Source organism: Dryas octopetala, chromosome 9 (genome assembly GCF_963921425.1).
Source record: "Dryas octopetala chromosome 9, drDryOcto1.1, whole genome shotgun sequence".
Taxonomy (NCBI): Eukaryota; Viridiplantae; Streptophyta; class Magnoliopsida; order Rosales; family Rosaceae; genus Dryas; species Dryas octopetala.
This window is the reverse complement of record NC_141374.1, coordinates 7,401,053-7,408,480: the sequence shown is the minus strand read 5'-3', so window position 1 is coordinate 7,408,480 and position 7,428 is coordinate 7,401,053. Positions and strand designations below refer to the sequence as shown.

The window sequence follows — 7,428 nt, the reverse complement described above, 5'->3', positions numbered from 1 at the left end:
AAATAGACAATCTACACCGGTCCATTTATTAACTCTAGATCAATTGGCAATTGTCAGTTAATTTTTTGATCTTCTAATTGTCATTTCAATTCATTTATTGCCAATTGACACCTCATTGCAAATCATTTTTGCTTCAAATTGTCAATAAATGCCAATTGAGTTGTCAATTGGTCTCTATTGCACATGCTCTAATATGACAATTGACAAAAAAAAAAATTATTGGGTGTAATCGATTTACCGTCACGTAGTATGACCAATTTAAAGTGTAAAGGTATTATTAGACGATATATTTATATTTGTAAGGTATAATATTAATAACATCCACATAAATTTTAACACATAAATTAGTTATAACACATGACAATATATCAATTATACAAAATAATTTCTTAAAATAAAAAAGACAACATATGAATCATGACATAGCCTAAGACATTCTTAACAAGCCATTTGGGCCAAAAGCTAACGTTAGCCCAAAACTACAGTAGGTGTCTGACAAGCAAAGGAAGATGTCTACTCTCTAGCATGTCAAGTCCCATGACGCCCAAATCTCAGCTTCTTCCATATTCAAATTTGAAAGCAAAGCATCAAAATTTCCGCTTTCTCGCCAACCAGGTATGTGCAAGAAATGAAAGTTCAACTCGGCAGCTACTTAATCAAGCAATCACCAACCCGATTATTCAATCAACCATCACACTAACCTAATCGCACAAATCAGTCATTACACCAACCCCTCATCATTTAACCATGGACTCAATCAAAAATTGATGGAAGTAATTGTGCATCAGAGTGGACCGTGGCAGCAGAGCAACCAAGTAAAATTAAAATTTGGGCTGCAACTTAATTTTTTAGCAGGCTGAAATTTGGTTTAAAATTTTAAATATCTTTTTCATTTATAATTTTAAGTAAAACACCCTATTATTAACAAGTCTCACTCTTACTTGGACCCTTTATAATCTGTCTGCAATAGTCTGTGGGCCCGACCTTATATTCAAGTCATTTGACGAAGCTTGTTTGACTTGTAGCTGATGTCTTGAACGATGGTTAGATTCACTCACACAAATACACCGTCACAGTATTGTACTATACTTTTGAGTTTTTAGTATCAACTCCACAGATTCTTTCCACAATTGTTTTCAACTTTTCTGAGTAGGAGTGTGGTGTGGGACCAACTTATTAATTTAGTGCAAGCACTCGGAGTAGGGGCATCAATATATACGAGTAGCAATTTTAGGTTGTCTTTTATTAGGAAAAATGGAAGTCAGACCAAAAAAAGAAAAGAAAAGGAAAAATGGAAGACAAAATTGAAGAGAATAAGAAAAGGAAAGAAAACTATTATTTATTATTAGAAGTATGATAGTATCATAGACATAGTATGCATGCATGTATGATGGAAAGTTAAATAAAGTTATAGTAGGAGAGACAAATAGAGAGAGGGACAGTGAGGGGGTTAAAAGTGAATTGTTAATTTTGCAATTGATCTCAAATTAAACTCCTGTCAAATTTATTGGCAATAAATGACATATGTTAGTTGCATGAAAGGGTACAAATGTAATTGTTGATGCAAATTCTCGTGAGGTAGATGCAACAACTTAGAAATGCTGATCTGGCTGATCAGATGCTTTGCTGGATGATGAAGTGGATGTTGATTGAGATCTTCCTGCAAAAGAAACAAGATCAAAGGAGATGGACCGGTGTGGTACCAGCCAAACACGCTCCGATGATGAAATCAGTGATGGTGTTTGATGGTGGATGAGGAAGAACAGAGGATGAACTTGGGAGAATAGGAAGAACAAGGCAAATGTTCTGGGTTATTCTCAGCAAGTTGGGTAAGCTCTTTGGTGAGTGGGAATTTTTGTGTAAGTGTTTGTGGGTAGATTCATCATGTTTTTTGCACATATGAGTTGATATATATACAAGCAAAGGAAGTCTTGATGAGTAAGATACCTGCATGTGAATGAATGGTTGCCAGTGACCCACGCGCCTGGTCAGAACTAGTTGCATGTACAGCTGCTCACCTCCTCAGCATTCAATGCTGCAATGAATGCTCCATTAAATGCAAGGTTGGAAGGTTCAGGCAAACCCAGTAGTCACGAATGCAGACTGGATATTCTATCTGTCAGAAGATTTGTGTCAGGTGCATTTAAGTGTGGCGGTTCATCCCAATGTGATCTTCCTGGGAATGGCGACGGAGAGCCGAGCCGAACCGAACATATATCCTTATGCGTACGCATGAAGTCTATGTGTGATCGGATCGGACATGGGATTCCAAGTCGAGCCGACCCGAGAGATAGGGGTCCCTCCGAGCCCTAACTGGCCGACGTCAGAACTCGAAAGGAGGTCACTTCGGTGCCGAGCCGATCCGAACTGGAATGACCGTGGAAAAATGGGCACTCAATCCCCTGGAAGATCATCGGTTCGGCCCGGGCCGAACATGGTGGACCCGACATGGAGATCCGGTCCGAGCTGGGGGAGGAAGTGCTGGGCAGTGATGATGTGGAGGTCAAAGTCTGACCAGCCACGTGTCCAGCCAGGATTGGCTGTTGGATCGGTGTGGGTTTATCCACAAACAGGAGTCCCCCAGCTTCCGATCCGAGCGGACAGTGGTGGGTTGGAAGCTGAAATGTGATGACCTTCTCAAGACTGGCATTTTTGTTTGATCCGAGCCGAACTCAACAGGACCATGTTCCTGAAGATCCGAACAAGTGATGACTTGTGTTTGGCCAAACACTACAAGAATATTGTCAATAGATATCACCCATTTTATATCAGATTTGAATATGACTGATATTGTAAAAATTATAATATCAGATAATTTTTTAGCTGATTTCTAAACTCTATTAGATATCACATGGTTTTTTTCAACTGATATATAATATTTTCATTTTTCTAAGAACTTATAAAGACATCAGTATAAATTATTAACTGATATCTTAACACAACACTTATAATTTTTTATCCTATCACTCAAACTGACTGATATGTAATGTGTTTTTCCTGACTTAAATTTTTTTGTCCTACTCCCAAGTCCCAAGTCCCAACACATATACAGATATGCTAAAAATTAAAAACCTAGGTCTATCTCTCAGCTCACCTCTCTGTCTCTCTCTCGCAAATTTCATCTCGCAAAAACTGTCTCAGCTCATCAGTGTCACACACTCATCGTGGCCATCGCCGTCGTCGTCGCCACTCCCAGACTTCATTGTGAGTTCGTCTGTCTCTCTCACTCTCACTTCTCTGTCACTCTCACTTCTCTGTCTCTCTCTCACCCTCTGACTCTTAGCCTCTCGGCCGTCGCCGTCGCTTCCTCCTCCTCCCCCTTCTCCCTCTGGTCTCCGTCTCCTCCAACAACCAGCCAAGGACCCGATTCGAACCCTAAATGTGTCAAACCCATTTCCAGCGATCCATCGTTTCTGGTGGCAGCAAGGTCTCGCGCCACCACCAACCTTCTCTCCTCGGTGCGCTGAACCTCCCAACCTACTCTTCAATCTCTCAGATCTACTCCCTCTGATCCGCCGTTCACCAAGGTCTTTGGGGTTTTACATAAAAGTTTGGATTTTCATTTCATTTTTCTCCAGCAATTGAGCGACCCACTGCCCTACCATCGGAGCCACCACCATTTTTGGTGATAATTTTATTTGTCAGTTTTTTAATTTACTGATAGTTTTTATTTTAGTTTTCTGTGTTAATTTTAGTTTTTATGTTTCAGGTTGTTGATTATGCTTGTTTGAGGTAAGGAAATCCTATCTTGAGTTTTTTAATTTCTATTTTGAGTTTTAGGTTTCAGTTTTGGGTGTACCATAGTTGATTCTACATGCATTTCATACGTTGAAGTTGTCTAGTCAAATGGGTGTATGAATGTTAAGATTGATTGCTTCTATGAAGGTTGAGTTGTAGCTGATGTTATAAATCTTTGATATATGGTTCTGTTTATCCTTGAAACAGAGCTTTCAACAAAAGAAGTAATGGTTCTCTAGAATAATACCCGGGTTTTACAATGTAGCTTACACTTCATATATAGGGATTATAGAACATATAGTGATTTAATGTATGTAAGCTCTTTCTTTTGATGATGTTGGGTTATAGCACATATAGGTATTTTTTATTGTATGCTGTTGCATTTTTTTGTGTTTGAACAGGTAATATGGCATATGCATGTAGCTAGAAAATGCATATTGCTACACAGAAGTCTTTTGCATCTGTCAGCATGCATGAAGATAAACCATTTGATTTCTTGCTTACTTTATTTGGTACGTTTAAAATTTGCAAGTGAAGTTCCTATGCAGCATATTGTTTAGTGTTGATCGAAGTTACTTATGTATTGATTGCTAGATTGCATTTTACTAAGAATCATAATTAAGTTTAATTCTTTGAGTTGATCAATGTATTAAAGACTGCTAATCTTTAATGATTTAATATACAATATATGGATTTCATTATCTCTTCAAAAGACCTTGGATTATAAGATGTTTAAAACATTTTTCTCTCTCAATATTTATTTTAAACAATGAAGGAAATACAGGAAATGCTTACAATTTTTATTTATTTTTCTCTCCCAATTGGATGTGCACAATTCCCTTTTAGCCTTTTCATGTCAGAGCAATTGTACAAGTTAGCAATTCTTTCTTTTTATTACAACAGAAAAATAAACAATAATAACAAGCTTGTAGTTGAACGGAGGGGAAGAGGGAGGGCAATAGCTTTTGAATTTATAACATTGTCTATTTCTTCGAGTATGTCAGGCCTAAGTTTGTTACATACTGTATCCTTTCTTTAACTAGTATGGTGGATTTTGCAGAGGGTGTTATAGCAGGAGGTACAGCTGGTGTTATTGTTGAAACAGCTTTATATCCCATTGATATTATAAAGACAAGACTGCAGGCAGGTTAACTATGCAAATGACTTATTAATAATTTATGTTTTTATATTTGATGGATTTGCACCTCTGTTCAGGTTGGTTGATCCTTACTTTCAGCTGCAAGATATTAGTCTTTTTCTTTCTTCTTAGGTGACATTGAATCAATGCCATTCATTGGTAATTTTCTATCACACCCTCTCTATCTTTTTGTTTTGTTTTGGTAATTTTTATTTAGGGTTTCTATTAGGGATTTAGGGTTTCTATTTCTAATTCTCTGTTTGGGTCTTCAATTTTTAGTCTTAATTTGATGTTAATTTGCTAATTTTGTGTCTCAGATCTTGCTCCCTCTCTCATTGAGCTACCTCCCTCTCTTAGTTGTTAAGGTTCATCTGCTTGACTACATAAATAATTACTGATTATAATTCTGGGGGATGGTTGATTACATGACTCGTTTCTTTTTCTTATTTTGTACCAAATTATTTCTTTGTCTAGGTCTGAGTATGGAAGAACTGGAGAAGCTTGCCAATCTGGTCCCAGAGCTCAGAAGACGACTCGAAGAGACATAGCACATGTTGTGAGTAACTGATATACTGCACTTGTTGTGAGTAACAGATGCATTTCGATTATTGTAGCTAATGGTATTGGCCAATGAGATCAATTGATCAAGTTGATTGATCTTAGCTTTAGATTTTGTGTTGACAAATACACCTGCATAAATTATGAAAACACACCCCAATTCTTCTACCACCATTCATTGTTAGGTGAGAAATGTGTTGTGCAGTCAAGACTAATATAGATCATGTGATGCAATAAAAGTCATTAGACTCATGACTGGTAGCATATATATATATTTTTTTTCTTTTTGAATTTTATTTGGATACTTGAGTTTGATGTGGTATGTGGTATAAGTCAGTAATAGTTTGAGTGGTATGCTTGGTATTTTCCACACTAGATTTTGTATGTAATTTAGTAAACATTCTTTGCAGGTATTAGAGTTCCAGCAAAAGAAATGCAGTGTCATATTTGATCTTTCACACAATCTTGCAAGGGTTTTGGAGTTCTGTACCCAAAAGAAATGCAATGCCAAGTCTGCTATCAGTTTCCATTTAATCTTTAATACTCTTATCTTGCCTTTCTTTATCTTTTTTATCTCTTTTTTGTTTGCTTTGATTTGATAATTCTGCTGTAAACTACCATTGATCTTTATGGCAGATTTGGTACTTAAAAGATATGTGCATCTGTTACATTTATTAATAAAAAAATATGTCTAAATGAGCATAGTATTATATATTACTGTCTTAAATTAATTAAAATTTCTGAAAATGTTTGCAGAGATTATCAAGATGGAAAGTAACTTATAATATGCAGAATACAAAGTTTGATACATTTGAGTAAATTGAGTTATGCAGTTTATTGTTGTTAGAATAGTTTAAATGTTGATGTTAGTTGCCTTTTTATTAACTCATTTCAGGAGCATTTTCTATCTCTTCTTTCTGTGGATGCATGCTGATGATGATGGCTGTTTTACTGGTGAGAGCATCTTCTTACTTAAGAATGATATTCTTCTGTGTGTGCCTTTGTAGGTGGGTAGGTGGGTGTAGTGAGTTATGGTTTAAATGTAGTTTTAGTATAAAATCAGGCTTTCATTAAACATGGAATCCTTTATCTTTTACATTAATTAATTCATCGCTTGGTTTCAGGTTGGTGGATGAACTTGCTGCTTTGTACAAGGTATGAGAATGCACTTTTTTGTATGTGCATGTGCAGCATGTCCTATTTCCTTATGTTTAAAGTTGCTTTTCTTTTCTTTTTATTTCAGCTCATAGATTTTTGTGGTGCAGTTGATTCTGAAAATGAGATAATCATGGATCTTAATTATTGCAGATTTGGTACTGTTTCCACATCTCATGGATCAGAAGCATCTAAAAAGTTAGAGGATCAGCAGAAGAGAAAGGCTAGAGCAGAGAGGTTTGGTCTCATGCCTCTTTTAATTTGGTGCTTGAACAGCTTCAAGAATTTGAATATTGAAAATCTCTAGTTATTTTCTTTCATTTATGTTGCAAAATGTTCTTAATGTATTTCTTGTTGATCAGGTTTGGGCTTGCTGGTTCCTCTTGCATTTGCTTATCGACACGGACAACGCCTCAAGGAAAAGTGAAGCCTTTCAAGTGACAAGCCCCTTATTATTCGAGTCATATATACTTTGTAGGTGATGTGTAGCTTAGTTATTTTGGTATATGCATGACTCTTTGGACATTAATTTTAGTTCTAATAGTTTGGTAGCTTGTAATACTTGACTTATTTTTATTATGAAATTATCAATGCAATTATTATATTCTAATGAATGTGTAATTTTGATTCAGTGTTTATATATTCATTTTGCCCTTATATTCAAATTATAGCCACAATTGTATGTTCAATTCATTAATATGCCTTTTAGGTGAAAAAAACTGATATATATCATACATTTCAAATTTCTTTTTTAAACTTAAAATAATAAACAATATCAGTTTTAGTCTAAAAACTGAAATGTTAAACCGTTTGATATCAGGTTCTCTCTGAGACCTGAT

At 35.9% G+C, this 7,428-nt stretch overlaps 1 long non-coding RNA gene across 1 annotated transcript; it reads left to right on the top strand.

Moving 5' to 3' along the window:
* Positions 1-6,556: 6,556 nt before the first annotated feature.
* Positions 6,557-7,075, top strand: LOC147273570 (uncharacterized). The gene is made up of 3 exons (XR_015124158.1): positions 6,557-6,589; positions 6,743-6,826; positions 6,952-7,075. It is a non-coding gene; the product is annotated as an uncharacterized LOC147273570 (long non-coding RNA).
* Positions 7,076-7,428: the final 353 nt, after the last annotated feature.